This window comes from Notechis scutatus, chromosome 2 (genome assembly GCF_049901735.1).
Source record: "Notechis scutatus isolate UNSWTSFEM ecotype Mainland chromosome 2, rNotScu1.2, whole genome shotgun sequence".
In the NCBI taxonomy this organism is placed as follows: domain Eukaryota; kingdom Metazoa; phylum Chordata; class Lepidosauria; order Squamata; family Elapidae; genus Notechis; species Notechis scutatus.
The window spans coordinates 198145570-198162687 of record NC_142010.1 but is presented as its reverse complement, the minus strand read 5'-3'; the positions used below and the strand labels follow the sequence as shown (position 1 = coordinate 198162687).

The 17118-nt window shown below is 39.4% G+C and overlaps 1 long non-coding RNA gene across 6 annotated transcripts; it reads right to left on the bottom strand.

Annotated features, from left to right (window-relative positions):
* Positions 1-2186: 2186 nt before the first annotated feature.
* On the bottom strand, positions 2187-17105 carry LOC148132466 (uncharacterized). Of its 6 annotated transcripts, XR_015748029.1 has the most exons (4): positions 17003-17105; positions 16677-16814; positions 10818-10877; positions 2485-4431 (listed from the first exon to the last, which is right to left on the bottom strand). It is a non-coding gene; the product is annotated as an uncharacterized LOC148132466 (long non-coding RNA). The 6 variants fall into 6 exon arrangements; XR_015748034.1 differs by lacking the exon at positions 10818-10877 and having other exon boundaries at positions 2187-4431; positions 16938-17033; XR_015748030.1 differs by lacking the exon at positions 10818-10877 and having other exon boundaries at positions 2194-4431; positions 16922-17043.
* Between the last annotated feature and the right edge of the window lie 13 nt (positions 17106-17118).

The following is a 17118-nucleotide window of genomic DNA, read 5'->3' as shown; positions in this document are numbered from 1 at the left end:
TGATGTGAGTTTGACACCTGTGATATAGAGGAATTTCACTCCTAGCAGAATGGGCCTTGTTTTCTCTTAAAATGGAGTTAATGGGTTACACCTTGCTGATATTGGGAAGGGGAAATTGCAGCTTCTGAGAAAAGGCAGCCCAATCTTAATGCAGTGAGCAGCTATAAACCTTTATTGATTTCAACATTTGAGAAAAGGATCAACTGCATGTTTATTCACTCGTACCACTTACATGTCTCTTGCTTGTAGCTGAATTAACCAGTTCAACCTGGGTTAAAGGGTGGGGAGGAGGACAGATTTATAGTTCAGGTGGGAGGTGTGGAATCTTCCAAAAGGAACAGTACAAGTTCGTTCTGTATTTTTACTTACCAGTATATATTAAGTTACACCTTCAGCTTTTTTTAATGTTAGGTTAAACCTGATTTGCCAGATGCAGGTAACTTATTCTTACCTTTGATTGCTGTCCTCTAATCTTGAAGAATTGTACGAGTGCACAACTAACATGTACCTAGCTAGATACCCCATTCTTCCATTCCCAGGTAGGGATAACATTGTGAGGGTAGGGGTTTCTTTTCCTATTACTTTAACTATCACACTTGCAATCTCTGGCTGCTCAGTCATTGTAGTTCGAATGGAAAAATGGAAAGCGTAGACCAAAAAATATCTGGGTTTATTGTCACCTCATTTTCCCCCCCTCCCCCAAACTGCTTTTTGTATTTTGGTCACAGCTAGGTTACATCAACTTCATGCATTTTGGATGCAGACACCAAATCTAGCTTGAATCTTCTAGTTTTGGTCAGTTTCTTGCATCCTTTCCAACTGGGCAGAAATTCAACTTAACCTACTAAGTGTGAAGGGGGAGAAATCCACTGTGCTGCGTTCATTATTGTGCCCAACTATTTTGGACAAGATCCAAGGACTGTAGTAAGCCAAGAACTAAAGCCCAAAGCGCAATTTGTCCACACTAGCACCGTAAGTTGATTAGTTCTGAAATGACCTTGTCTCGTGGGTCAGTGCTTAGGTAGAATGTCATTTATCTGTAGTTTCTATATACATTGTTGAGCAGTGCCATGTTTTACATAAAGGCAGTACGGAAAAGTTGTGATTTATAATAGAAGATATCCATTTGCCTATTTGTATTGTTACTTATGATGAAAGCAACAGGCAGTGCTTTTCTTCCTGTAAGGAACTAAAAACATCCTTTTGTTCCTTTGTACTTGAGAATGCATCCAACTACTAAGCAAGTCTGTGTGTCACAATCCGTTAACCTTGAAGTGCTATAGAATTCTTCGGTCTGCTGCAAGATACTAATCCAGCTTTGTACTGAAAATCATCACTGACAGTGGAATACAACAGGCTTCCCGGTGTTAGAGAGGAGAGGACCTGGAGGTTGCATCTAGTATTTTTATTGACCTCACCATGGCGCTGTGGCCGAAGAAGTCTTTCTGTATTACAAAAGGTAGCAAAACCTAGAATCTTGCAAAGGTTGTTTGGATTTATATAATGGACCAACTTTTGAAATTATGACTTTGGGCAATATATATCTGGTTTAAAAAAAAAGCAAGAATATAATTGCAAAATAAAAGACCATACAAAATTAGAAACAAAATCCGTAAGAAAACTGGGTCACCAAACCATGCTCCGTTTTCAAAGATGGGCTCCTATATCATCCTAATCTAATACTTGGGGGAAACTACTAGGTTTTAAAACTTTCAGGAAGGCTAACAGTTGGCACCAGCCAAGAATTAGGAATGAATGGGGAGGAATCTGTCTTAAAGGGAAGGAGCTGCCATAGAAAAGGCATTGTTTCAGATAATTTTGTATCGAAGTAGGAATCTGGAACATGTCCATCCCCTGGGATAGGCAGAGACAGGTACTATTGCAAATAACCTGTCCTTGTTCCATGTAGGGCTTTATAGGTCAGGGGTCCCCAACCACCGGTCCGCGGACCGGTACAGGTCCGTGGAACAAGTCCTACCAGGCCGCTGGTTTGCTGGGCGCCGCCATCTTGTTTTGATGAAAAAGTGCTTCCGGTGAGCTTTTCCGGGTAGAAAGCTCACCGGAAGCACTTTTTCATCAAAACAAGATGGCGGCGCCCAGCTGATGCCGGTACCGGGCCGCGCCATAAAAAAGGTTGGGGATACCGGGCCGCAGCATAAAAAAGGTTGGGGATCATTGTTATAGGTGACAATCAGTATGTTGAGTTGCAATGAAAAGCCTTTTAGAAGTACATAAAATAATGGCGTTAGATAGTCACAACCTGGTGCACCCGTGACTAAGGGCATTGCCACATTCTGGACCAATTGCAGCTGAAGCCAGTTCTTCGCTATCTTGGGCCCTGACAGCTGCCTGGGGAATTCTGGGAGTTGAAATCCAGACATTTTAAAATTGCCAGACTTGAGAACTGCTGCTCTAGACACTAGAAAAGGACTTTGATTATCATCACTTGGTTGGCAAGGAGCAAAGATGTACAGTATAACCAAGTACTAACTGATATTTCAATGCATGTGGATTCAACACATGAAGATCCAACTTCACGTGGATGTTAAAGAAAAAGGGTGAGCTCTGATCCCCAAAACCAGGGAAGCAGGCTAGACTTTTCTGCCAACACCAATTCCTGTTTGGAGGAATTGACTGGAGCCAATTCCAGAGGAGAAACACTGCCTCCTCCCATTCTAAGCATCGGAGTTGTCCAAAAGGATGCCATAAATGATGTATCAAAGATGACTGAGAAGTCGAGGAAGACCAGGGTGGATGCGCTGCCCCATCTCAAGCCCCCTCCCCCACCCCATAGGCCATCAACAAGTGAGACCAATGCCACCTGAGTGCTATATCCTGGTCTGAATTCAGACTAAAAGGAGCCGAATAATCCATTTCTTCCAGGATGCAATAAACACACAACTCAGTTATGTTCCCTCCATTGATTAACTCATTTCCCTCCCCCCCTTAAAACCATATATTCATTTTTTTAAAAGTGATAATTAAGTCATTTAGCTAGCTAACAAAGGGGATATCTGTAAACTGGCCATTCCACTCCTTGATAGGAAATACCAACACATTCTGAAGCATTCCCACCCCAGGAAAGCTCTTTCGGTGCCATCAAGGTGTCCCTCAGGTTATCTTCATTTTGCACACCAGCCTGTCTGCTGGAAATGCCAGCTTTTCCTCTTGTAACATCACTTCTAGTCACAAGTATAAAACCCCACCCCTTAAGCAGCATTTTTAACTGACTGCTGAAGAATCTGTTGGGTGATTCCTATCACTTTGGTTCCCGGTCAGACCTCAATAATTTACTTACATTTTCACTTCCTTTTTCTTCTATTGTCAGTCATTCTATCTTGCTAGAGTCTGACAAAATATTTCTTCAGATGGTGTACTTTAGGTTTTCCAATGGACAGATGCACCACTATACCACATTATCTTTTTATGTGATATACCCATTCTTGCTACATAAGTTTCACTTCCTGCTTTTTTGGTTATTCTACTGGTCCATTTCCTTAAAGCAGAGGTATGTATTGGCCTTCTGCTGTCATTAAATCTATTACTTAAATGTGCTCCAGTTTGATTCTTGTTGATTAAGGAAGCCAAATAATGAATTCCCATCTGATGCCTGGGATTTTTCTCTGCCCTATAATATCTATATTTTGGCATCAGATAAATGTTTATAAAATATGATAAAATAAAATTTTTGCTTCATAAATATATAACAGCAATGAACATATGTAATATTGCCTCCAGATACTGGGATTTGTCAGCTAGGATCACAATGGGCTATCACAGTATTGTGGACTTGGAAGGGCATTTAAATTTGGTCTCCTTTCCAAGCATTATATGCTAATTCTACTCTGAAAAATATTCACAATTCTTTTTGTCTTAACTTTATATTCTCACTCAGACTTCTTGGCAGAATTTTTTTTCTTTCTTTCCCTTTGATTCATTATTAACATTTCTATGTGTCAGGCTTCTTTGAGATGCAGCAAGCGGAATATAAATTGATTAAAGGAATGAATGCAATAACACTTTAAAAAATGATAAAGGACAAGCATGACTCGTACAAACTGTTCTCACACAAAGATGATAAAAGAACAAGTAAGAAACTTGGATGGGCACCCTTTGGCCACAGAGCTTTCTCACGGAGCCATTTTGAAGCAAGAATGTACAAAACCTCCCTAAAATTGTACTTTACAAACTAAAGAACTGTCCAAAAGCAAGAGAAATAGGTTGAAATTCCTGTCTGTCCTATCATATGCTCAGTTTATTTTTCATCCTTACCTTGTTCTTTGCAGACTTAGCCTTGCCTGCAAATATTAGAGCCTCCGTTTTTCCACTCTGAGGGAGCTGGTTGTCACCTGCTGTAATTTGGTTATGGTAGGACAAGACTACTGAAGTTATTCTTATAGCTGCATCTTCTGTTGCTGTTCTAGTGAATTCCTGGTAAAATGAAAAGAGCTGATGCAGAAAGTAGTTTCAAAGGTATTGTTGTTACTACTAATCATATACCACAGTTCTGTATAAGGTAGAATGGGCATTATAGACAGAGAATACAAATATATCTTATGCAGAAGTATAGACGTTAAAAATGGCATATTTCAACTTTGGCTAAATGGTTAATATACATGAACAACATTGTTGCTTTCATTATATGAGGATGGGTTGGGATTCAAAAGAGGCCTGTATATTTCATGGCTAAGGTAGGATAATTCTGGAGGGAATCCCGATATATCAGAAGAAGATAGTTGCAGTGTGGCTCTCCACTTTTGGGCAGCTTCTTGACCAGAAAGTTTATCCTTGTTGGTGGAAGAAAGTAGGGAAGGAAAGGAATGCCTTTGCAATCCACCTATTTCCTTCACAAAAGCTGGCAGGAAATAATGTTTCTTGGAAAACCCAATCGATACTTCAAAAGCCATCTTTGGCAGCCAGGACATATATGGATCTTATCTGGCATGCACACATCAAAAAGGCAAACATACTAGCAATCCCATAAAAGAAGAGGATGTGTCATGTCACTTTTGCAAGTAAAAAGAACCATTCACCAGGATTCTCAATGGACCAATAAGGTCATCTTCAATATTGTTAATTGATACTAACTAGAGAAAAATTTCTATCATCTTGGCCAGATCCTTCTGCCCGATAGGTAGACAGACAAATTAACAGAGTTGGAAGGGATCTTGTAGGTCATCTAGTCCAACCCCCCTCCCACCCAAGCAGGAGACCCTACACCATTTCTGACAGATGGCAGGTCTAAAGTTGATAGATTAGTTTCAATTGATGTTAGTAGAAAAGGGAAACTCCTCTCAAGACACCCTGAGGCTCAACCAATGGCTCTTAATACTTCCTCAGTTCATTCCAGCTCCTACTTTTCCATTTTACAAAGGAAGGGCAGCCAGAGTCCAATCCAGAGAGTGCCCCTTGCCTTATTTCATCCTTGCACTGATGAGGCCTAGGCTGGGTATAATGTGCTCCAGATGTGGGCCTGCAATTCATGGCACCTCAAACTCCACTGGTTCAAAGTGGAGCCAATTGAATGTTGGAAGTAAGGTATTCAGTTTATAGGGCACCAATATTGTAATAGCCACATTTCTTACCAATTGTTTTCAATCCCAAAGGGTTGACTTTAAACTTCAAAGCCTTAAATAGGTTGGAACTAAGTTACTTGAAGGAATATAATCATCTGGCCAGATTTTAAGACAGTCTCTTTTCATTTATTGCTGTGAGCAGGGCAGATTGGCAAATGTAATGGTGGTAGTCTATTCTGCAAAGCTTGTGTGGACTGTTTTTATGGAGCCAAGTTGACTCCATTGTTACAGACTTTAGGTAACCATCTCTTGTTGGGTCGGTCATTTCTTAAGCGTGCTCTTTTTTTTAACCTGCAGTGACGAGTTTACATTTTAGTTTTATCTGCAGTGGATCCTTCTTACCGGTCCTTCTATTTATTTATTTAAAGGAATCTGTTATGTTAGCTTTTTTTATATGAAGCTGAGCTAGAAACACCTAAATGAATCAAACTAATTTTTTTAGACTGTAGGGTGAACTTTTATAAGCTTCAACTATTGTTGGGAAGTTTTGTATCTTTACACATCCAAGTGGACTCATGTGATTTCCAGTTACGCTGTAACTTTTTATGTTAATTCCTGTTTTGAGAGTGGGGGTGGAACAGCCTTTTTTTTCTTTTTCTTTTTTTTGAGGGTGTGTGTGTTTTGTTCTGTTCCAGATGCTGGCAAAACTGTAGCTTTATCCTTAATGGCGGGCTAGCAATCAGTGACATCCCTGGTGCTAAGCAGTGAATCTGCTCTACAAATCCTTGCCAATAAAAAGGGATAAAGACTCCAGTACACATTGGGAGTACTGGAGGTGTCAAGCCTGGAACAGCTGCTATTATTAAGTCATTTCTCATCAGTAATCTGCTAATTAAACCTTCTGAAAATAGAAACATTTTTGCTTAGTGGGAAATAATTTTTCAGTCATTGTAATGGCAGAGGATTCCTCACTTGGGAACAAGACTGACATCATTACAAATTCCAATCATTTAGTGCTTAATTGTAGCAGAGTATTTCAAGTTATAAGCTTCTCTTGAGTAATATTATTTGCCTTTTGCCAATCTAAGCCACTTGACATATGTGCTGAATGTGACCTCCATAAACTGAACTATACACCTGGAAGACATTCACAGCAAAGTTAACTGAAATGTATTCTATGCTCATGGTGTTCTACCGCAACTACAGTTCTATATACAGTATGTTGCTGGATTCAGGCTCTTCAATCTGAAAGCTACTTTTTTTAAAAAAGGAGATAAACATTTCGTACATGCCTGTATAAGTATTTAATTTATTAATGACAGTTTGGTATGGTTATTAAGGCATCACGTCACACACCAAGAGACAATGGGTTCTAGTTCCACCTTAGGCTCAAAACCAGCTTGATGATCTTGGGCAAGTCAGTTTCTCTCGGCCATAGGAAGGAGGTAATGACAAACCACTTCTAAAAAAACCTTGCCAAGAAAACTGCAGGGGCCTGTCCAGGCAGTCTCCAAGAACATACACAATTGAACAGAAGGATAAAAATAATCTCCAAGTAGGTCAAAGTACCATTGTTCCTCCTGCAATGTTGATTTTATCACTGTTTTAAAATTTAATTGTAATTGTTGCAAATCACAAATAGCAATCACTTTTGAATTCATGTGACCTGATAAACCATTAGTAACTGAAAACTGAATGGTGGAAAAACCATGGACAACAGGTGAGAGTAATGTGGCAAAGATGCAGGCCGGGACTTTTTGCAGAGTGCATTGTGTAAACAATACATTGTTGGTGCAAATGATCAGGTGAGTTTTGTGCTTGGGGGTTGATATGAATCTAGTCTCACTAATCTTCCAACACAGGCTCTTAATAAAAACGTTGCAAAAAAGAAAAAGATATCATTACAGTGACTGCAAGCATCAGATTTTGAACATACAAATTATACATCTCCTCTTTGAAGAATTCTGGCATTCAGCCTCAACACATACTAATTCATTTTCTGTAATTCAATAACTGAAAGATAGTTGAAGTTTAGCTAGAGAAAATTACTACAATTGTATTTGGCAAAGTTTTGTTTATAAATTAAATGCATTTGTATGTTTTGCACCTGTGATATTTTAATTATCTCATAATTTCTAATGCTGCTAAGATGGAACTAGATCATTTGGTCCGATTTGCAAGCAGCTTTGTATGCTTTTGGGTAGGGACTTCTCCCAACATTTTGGCTACTGCAATGTGCCTCTACATGGGGCTGCCTCTGAAAAATAGAATCCTCAATTGGTTCAAAATGTGGTAACCCACCTGGTTTTATGCAAGACTAGATTTACACATTCTTACTGCTGCCAATTTGCTTCTAGGTCCAATTCAAGGTGCTGATTGTCTTCTTTAAAGCCCTCCCTGGCCTTATTTGAAGGACTATTTCCCCCAGTTGTATCTGCCAATCCACCAGAGCAGGGAGGCAAAGAATATTATGGGTCCCCTTTCCTAAGGAGATCCATGTAGTGCAGAGGTGGGCAACTATGGGCCTTTTATGACTTGTGGACTTCAACTCCCAAAATTCCTGAGCTAGCATGGCTTGCTCAGGAATTCTGGGAGTTGAAGTCCATAATTCATAAAAGGGCCATAGTTGCCCACCCCTGATGTAGTGGAAGCAAGAAGGAGGCCTTCTCTGTGGTGGCTCCCTCCCTGTGAAACATCCCTACAGAAATAAAAGTGGCCCTAACTTAAAGACATGATTTTGCCAGCAGGCCTGGGGACTCCAGGATGATATAAAACCCATCAAGTGATTGGATGTTGTTGCTAGGGGAGCATGAGAGGAGGGGTTTTATTGGTTCTTGTATTCCTGAAAGCCACCCAGGACCACAATGAGTTAGATGGGCAGCCACATAAATTTTCTTAATAAAAAAAAAATCATCTACATCTCAGCATTTAACTTCAGAGGTTGCCTGAACCTTTAATTTATATGCAATGGTTGCACTAACATGAAACATAAAAATACATTATGCAAGGGGCTCAATTTAGACCTTATGTACCTTATGTTTCATAATTCCTGATGCTTGGGTAAGAAAGAGCAAGAGACATGAGAGAAAAGGCTTTCCCACCGTTTGCATTAGACCGTGGTCATTAGACCGTGCAGTGCCTTTTTTAATACAAATTTTATTAGTTTGTTAAAATATTACCCATTATAAATGATAAACATTAGTTCATTGAAATATAAAATACAAAGAAAAATTAATGGAAATGTAGGGGAGGAAAGAGGAAAAAGTGGGTAAAAGAGGAAAGACTTCCAAATCTTAGTGCAATAGAAGAAATAAGGTAATAATATACAACCTCAACATTTTACATAGTAATGTATAGTAATTTCTATAACAAGGAACCTATCTAATTAGGAAAACCCAAAATCAGAGTTTCATTTTTTTTTCCACCTCAGGCACAGAGCCCAGAAGTGGTTTCCAAGTAAAAGCAAAGTTAGTTGTCTTCTTTAATTAAAGAGTCAGTTTAAGTAACACCATCTGTTTTTTCAACCAATTCTCCATTGCGCAGTGCCCGTGTTTCTGATGTCAATCCAAGAAAGTCCAATGATCCAAAGCATATGAGAGAAAATGGGAATCTCTGATGTAACAAGAGCACACGGGATGTGCTACACTGAGCAATTTCCATACTAGTGAATCAATATCCCGGGGAAATGAAGTCATTGTTTGAAGACTGGATGTCAAAGACTGGTGAGAAAGCTAGATCGCCTTTGTGCATATGGAGGAATGTGTGTCCAAGATTAGCATTCTCTATCAGATGACTGCATTGTATCTTAGCAGTTTCATACCAGGGTCATTTTAACATTTTGGATTCACGTTATGAATCTCAAAACTGAAAAAGACCAAACATTAACTTTCTCTTTCGTTTGTAGAAGTTAGATCCAGGATCGAAGTTCAACTCTTCTTCTCTGTCCTATTGTTTTCCTTTGTTTTCATTTATAGCAACTAGTTCTAGAACTTCTCTTGACAGACAGAATAATTTAAGAACTGTCCTTTAAATTTCCTCTCCTCTTAATTATTCATATAATCTGTAATTATTTTTGTGCTCTTGAAAAACAGGAAAGTTTGTCAGCAAATATGAAGGATGGCCTATGATCCTTTAAGACTTCCTTCAGGGAGATATATGGCTGGCCACATCTGTGACTACTTTAAAGATTTTAAAAACTCATCTGTTCTCTCTGCATCTTAATTGGGGGAAAAAATTGTATTTGCCGATGACAGGCATTCCAATGTTGTGTTTTATTGCAACAGGCTGCACTTGAAACTGTTTACAATTAATATCACTGAACTAGTTTTATGGTCTTACCTGCCCTGAAAAGATGCTGATCTTGAAAATAAATTTAAAATAAATACATAGCATAAAATAAAAACATAGCTAACTGGGAGATTTGTGATCAGATTGCTTCTGTTGAAGCAACACGTAAGGATGATGTTGAATTGTCTATAAGTCATAAAATCTTTGCAACTGAATATGTAAAGCAAAGATTTGTATATCACTCCAGCAATGAGAGACAAGTCTGAAGCAAATCAAACATAGCGGGAGATGTCCATATCCCTATTTTTCATGCAGGAAACAAACATATTAAATACTTATGGTTGCTTGACCATGTATTCTTTAATATGGGACACAGCTTTGATCAACTGATCAAACTGATAAATAAGTGAAGTTATAAAAAAGACTAAAACAGAAAAGGTGCCTGGACCAGATAGTTTACTGGCTTCTTATTATAAAGAGTTTTTGGGTGAACTCTTAAAAGCTTCACAAAATTTAATGAATTCGATTTTACAAAGGGGAAGGATGCTGGATAGATGGAAAGAGTCAAACTTTGACCTAAAAAAAATCCTCTATCATCAGATATCATTAGTGAATAAAGTTTATAAATTGTTTTAAGTGATTGTGGCTGAGAAGTTGAAAATAAAAGAATTTGGCATGCTAGCAGGTTTTAAGATTAATAATCAGAAGACAAAGATGTTAACATAAATATAAAAATAGATGATCAAATAGAGCTGATGGATTAAACTGGTTTTAAGATTGAGAAAAAGTAAAATATTTGAGTATCATTATGACAAATATTAATCATGTTGTTTCAAAATAATTATGTTAAGACATGGAATGAAATTTAAAAGACCTGCTAAGATGGGAGAAACCACAATTGTCGCTGTTGGGAAGAATCTATGGTAAAAATGGGTGTTTTCTATGGCAAAGGAAAATGCTACAAGTTAAAAATAAGATATACAAGATGCAAAGAAAGAAAAAAACTGGGTTTACCTGATCTGAAATTGGATTTTACAGCTTGTTTTCTGGTGTTGGATGAAAGGATGGATATTGCTAAGAAATAAAAGACTGTTAGAATTAGAACATAATCTGAGTTTAAGTTAACTACAGGTATATTTCAAATGTCTAATTTATTTGTATTCATTATTTTTACAAATAAAGCAGCAAACATATCCAACACACCTTCTTCCTCCTATTTTCCCCACAATAATCTGGTAAGGTGAGAGTGACAGTCCCAAAGTCACCCAGTTGGCTTTGGGACTGTCACTCTCACCTCACCTCACAGGGTGGTTGTTGTGGAGAGAAACACAACAAGCAGGACTAGAACTCCTGCTGTCTAGCCTGCTGCCTTAACCACTAAACCAAACTGGCTCTCATAAACTCTAACGTAATACTTCTAGGGATCCAGAATGAAAATGGCTACACAAATATAATTGCAATGCATTTTATTTTAGAATCTTCAAACAATTATTAAATACCTACTTCCTTTACGAGCATATTTGAAGGGCCATCATTAATGACATATAGAACATTATGTATTCATACATTGATATTCAATATTCATTCTGCTTTGGGCAAACCACAAAACCTGCATAAAGTTTTGGGGATAAAAATTTTATACACTGGCATCAATCTAAAAGTTTGAATAATATTAGTTACAGTCCCTCCCCCAATTTAATGGTTAATTAAATAGCTACTCCTGTGTACTATTTTTTCTTCACCAAAAAACTGTTAGCTGATTTGTGAGTTTGCTTAATTCATTTTAACTCCCCTAACAAATAATCGCAGTTTTCCTTCTTTCATGTGTGGAAAATTCTGTATAAAGGTTCTGTTTCTATATTTTTATGCCTCGCCATCTTTCTATAGTTGGATATAAGAATTCAGGAAGCAAAGTGAAAAATTATTATACATTTCTCGGATGATGCAATATTTTTCCCCTGTTTATTTCCAAAATGTTTCCTCTGCCCAACAGATCCATCTTGTTCTTTGTTCAATTTCATTTTCTATGATCTGTAAAAAGTTTTCATTAAGCATCTAAAAGAAAAAATGGATTATACATAATGCCAAATTATACTTTAAAAACCCATCAACTTCTGTAGACTAGGAACTAGGAGAATTTTGAACCCTTGATGATTTGGTATGATGCATGCTGACAGCTCTCTCTCAACACATACACATATATAAAGATTATCTCTGCTAGGGTGAAAAGCATACCAACAACTAATATCACATATTTTACCTCCAACTGAACAACTGTTTTTTTTTAAGGAGGAAGGAATGCCCTGGACTAGTTGATGGACACTTGCTTCACTTAAAATACTTTTGATTTCTATAGCCATTCATGTCAACAAATGTCTCTGGATGGCAAACAGGTAATCCTTGATTTACAACCATTTGTTTAGTGCAAGGGTCTTCAAGCTTGGCAAGTGTAAGACGTGGGGACTTTCAACTCCCAAAATTCCTAAGCTAACATGACTGGAGGAGGAATTCTGGGAGTTGAAGTCCACAAGTCTTAAAGCTGTCAAGTCTGAAGATGCCTGGTTTAGTGACTGCTTGAAGTTACAAGGGCACTGGGGGAAAAAAGATGCATGACTGTTTTTCACACAACCATTGCAACATCCCCCTGGCCATGTCAAAATGTGGGTGCTTGGCAACTGGCATGTATGTATGAGGGTTGCACTGTCCCGGGGTCATATAGTCACCACTTGTAACCTTCCCACAGCTAGCTTCCAACAAGCAAAGTTAATGGGGGAAGCCAGATTCCCTTAATGACAGCATGATTCATTTACAATCAACTACAGTGATTCACTTAACAACTGTGGCAAAAAGATTGTAAAAATGGGACAAAATTCACTTAACCGCCTTGCTGAGCAATGGTAACTTTGGACTCGGTTATGATTGTAAGACAAGGACTACCTGTACATTCTAAAATGTAAGAAAAGCAATTAAAAACAATACAAAATAAGTATCTATGGTTGCCCAATACACCTATTGCTGTAGATGTTAATACATCCAATGGTGCTTTTAACACATTTGTGGCACCAGACCTGAGCACATAACCAAGTCTTCACAGCCTTTATGAGAGTCCAGCAGGGTCAGGGGTCTCCGGAGGGAGAATATCCAGAGGCAGTTGGCTATGGCAAAGAAGGCACGTCTCCTGCTCCCCTCCAGCCAACATTTCTTGGATGAGAGGGCTTGCAACATGTCCAAGCTGTCAGACTGGACTGGACAAGTAGAAATGACTGGGAGAAGATAGTGCCTTAGATAAGGGGTCTCCAACTTTGGCAACTTTAAGACCTGTGGACTTCAATTCCCAGAATTCTTCAGCCAGCAAATTCTGGGAGTTGAAGTCCACAGGTCTTAAAGTTGCCAAGGTTGGCGATCCCTGCCTTAGATAACCTGGCCCAAGACACAAAGATCTTAGAAAGCTTAATTAAAGCTTATGAATCAAACACTGTCCTTCTTGGCAATGCCCCAACTGCATGCCGTGTTCATTAAGAAAATATTTTGTTTATACATCTAATTGTTAGCTACCCAAAACTGGCTCTGTGTTTAATGCTAACATCTAATTGTTAGCATTATTCTGCAAATGGAAAGCTTGTATACTTTCTCTATATTTGTCTCCAAAAGAATTTGCGTCACAGAGTGGCAATGAAAGTCTAAACAAGCTGCAAGAAAAACCCTTTCCTGCCTCTCTCCACGTCATGAAGTCTTATGTAGGAATGTTGTTGTTACACCAGCCTATGAAATGTAAAAGTCTGGGTTGGAAATCCTACTGCAGCAGAAGGTAGGGCTGGCTTTTGTAAGTTTAGGCAAAGCGAGGGGGGAGAAAAAGTCTCAGTAATAAGTGGGTTGCACTCTGAGTGGCATCGGAGAAGACAGTTGTTATCACAGGCCTTCCCTGAATGTAAGTTAGCTGCTGCCTTCAAATGCAGAAACATGCCAGGGCTGTGTCATGTCTCTCCCCTCCCCCCATCAATGCAGAAGGAAAGATCAATTGCCAGTCTATTGGCTTTTGTAAGATGGAGGATCTGTCAAGCGACAATTTGTTTTGTTCGTGCATTAAGTAATAAATTCAGAATTCTGGTTTGCTCTGGCACCAAAATGCTCCACCATCCATTGGGTGGGGATGTGAACAAGAATGGTGTCCACCACAAAAGTCTGCTTATTTCCATGCATTTCAAAAAACAGATTTTTCCAGAACAGCCAGTACAAGTCATGTTAAGGCAGAGGTCTCCAAACTTGGCAACTTTTAAGACCTGTGGACTTCAATTTCCAAAATTCTCCAGCCAGGTGGCTGGGGAATTCTGGGAGTTGAAATCTATAAGTCTTAAAGTTGCCAAGTTTGGGGACCCCTGCATTAAGGAGTCGGTCTGATGCAGTTTACTCAAAAGAAAGTTCAGGAATGGGTGGCCTAACCTATTGCTCTTGGCCACCTGTCGGCACATCGTGTTTTGAACTTGGAGTAGCAGCTCTGGAGGAAATGGTGAGATAACCCACTTCCCCTGCTTCTCCATGGGTGCTGGTAACAAGAGCAGAGAGTGAATGGCTGCTCTGGTGCCAATGCTCTGATTTCACCCCAGGACTTATGCTGCTAGTCATCGACATCAGAGGTCAGTTCCAATTCAGTCATCTCTTGGGGCTTCAATGAAGGTAGGAGACCTATTTTGTTTCATGGCCCAAAGTGGTCAACCCTTTTGGAGCTGACTCACTTTTGTGCAGCTCCTCCATGGGACGACAGCACTTTAGAGCTGCCATGAGGAAGAACCCAAAGAGCTGTCAGCAGTTTGGTAGTTCGATTCTCACCAACTCAAGGTTGACTCAGCCTTCCATCCTTCCGAGGTCGGTAAAACAAGGACCCACATTATGCTGACTCTGTCAATTGCTTAGAGGGCTGTAAAGCACTGTGAAGCAGTATATAAGTCTAAGACATTTCATGACCCAGACTAGGTAACATCATCTGAGTGCTAATGATGCTATCTAGTTTCGGTAATGAAATGTCTTCAAGAAAACAACCAAGCTCAGAGAACACCAGCAACCTCTCATTTCAACCCTGAGCTATAAATATTCTCCTTTATCAATATCAAAAGCCAGAGTTTTGTTGATACTGCCCCCCAAGCCCTCCTTCCTAATGCTTCTTTCATTACTCTGAGAATTTGGCCAAATGTTTCTGTTTTTCTCCAAATTACTTTCACATACAGTACAAAAATAAGCAAGCTAATGAAACAACATAAAGAGGAAAGGAAATATGTGCTAATCCTGACCTCAGGATACTTATAAATTCTCAAGCCATTTTAGAAATTATGTATTCTATAAGTATGCTATGCATGCAACTTCATTTTTATTAGTTGTGTTTATTGTACCACCAGATGCCATTGGGGGAAATTCAATTAAAAGGAATTTTTCACTATATGCATTGTTATGCCAATAACTGCTTTACTGATCACATCTAATTACAGGCTATAAACAAGTAAGTATAAAGTTAACTATAAACATGCAGTTAAGACACATCAAAGGAGGCGATTCTGAAATTTTTAAAAATTCTTGGCTCTTTCATGTATTACATGTTTATTGAAGTACACTGGCACAGTAGCTCTAGCATAGAATATTTGTACCAGTACAGTATGCCTCTAATTCAGAGTATAATGGGATTTAATTCCACCTAATATGTAAAGACCAGAATTGTTCAATATAATTTTGCAAAATCACTTCAAAGTTTAATTTTGTGCTTTTCTATATTCCTTAATAAAACCCAACAGTTCTTCTATGGCAAGGGTGTCAAATTCGTGTCGTCAACTGGGAATGGGCGTGGCCAGCACGTGACATATCCAGCCCACAACCATGAGTTTGACAGTCCTGTTCTATGATAATTTAGGGCAGAGGTCTCCAAACTTGGCAACTTTAAGGCTTGTGGACTTCAACTTTCAGAATAGCATAGCTGGCTGGAGAATTCTGGGGGCTGAAGTCCACAAATCTTAAAGTTGCCAAATTTGGGGACCCACGCCTTAGGGGTAAGAACCTAATAATGCAGTGATAAAGCATATTCTTTCTACACTTTTCAACTCATCTATAAGTTCAGAATCTGCCAACACAAAATGCAGTGGTTGTCTTTAAATGATATACTAAATGATATACTATAGTTTGATTAGTCATGGTTTACTACATGAGCCACAATTACATTCCCACAGTGCACTAGAACAATCCCTGGTTTTCAGACAAGGGCTGGGTTCATACAACTTGCTGGTTGACAAACCTTAGAGGACAATTAACCAGTGGAACTACTTGCCTCTGGAAGTTGTGAGTGCTCCATCACTGGAAGTTTTTAAGAAGAGACTGGATAGATGTTTGTCTGGAATGTTATAAGGTCTCCTGCTTAAGCAGGAGGATGGACTAGAAGACCTCCAAGTCCCTTTCAAGTCTGTAAATCACAATTTGGCATGTTGTATTATGTCAACTAGGCTAATGGAGTACAAGATAAACAGATGCCAATCTGTCTTCAAGAAACAGCTGAGAAATTCCACCAGGAAAGGAGAAGGAAAATCTGCAATTTTCCATCACAGCTGTTTTTCTTCTGAATTTCAAGTCCATGCTTAACCCATAAGGACCTGGATTGCTGAAGTCTATAGGTGACAATCAATGACTTACCAAACTCCAGAATCTGACTCCACAGTGGTGAAAGCCATAACCTGAATAGAACAATCCTATGGACTTTTTTCTTCTTCTTCAGATCTAACCTGAATTCAATGGATTTACTACCAACAGAAGCTGCCCTTTCATTGTAACGATGCAACTGCCGAGGCTGACTTTTAAGTAGACCAAGTAAACCTCCATTGCAAATACAAAAAGACTTACAGTATTCCCAGCAAGCAAGGTCGCCATCGCATTCTTAGCCGGGGAATTCCGCCCCAGTTTGCAGCGGTCAAGATTCTCCTCGGAGAAAATGCCCGAAGCATCGCGCTCTTGCGTAGCAGCAACCCTGTGCAGTACTCACTAGGAAGTAAAAAGACGACGGGGTTGGAAACCGCTTCCCTGGAAACCCGCTTGGGATCCCTCCAAGCATTGGCACGTACGCCGACTTTAATACCAGTGGCACATACCAGTAAGAGCATCTACCCCGAGTGCCATCATGCACAGCACCAAGAAACAGCGCGCAGGCGGCGACAGATCAAACACCTCACCTGCGCGTGGCCTCAGCACCCATCCACATCTGGTCCAGAGGGGCGTGGGCGTCGCCGCCGCTGGTTCGGCCGAGGGAATGGAGCGCAGGCAAACGAGGCAGCGCCTGGTTGCCGGG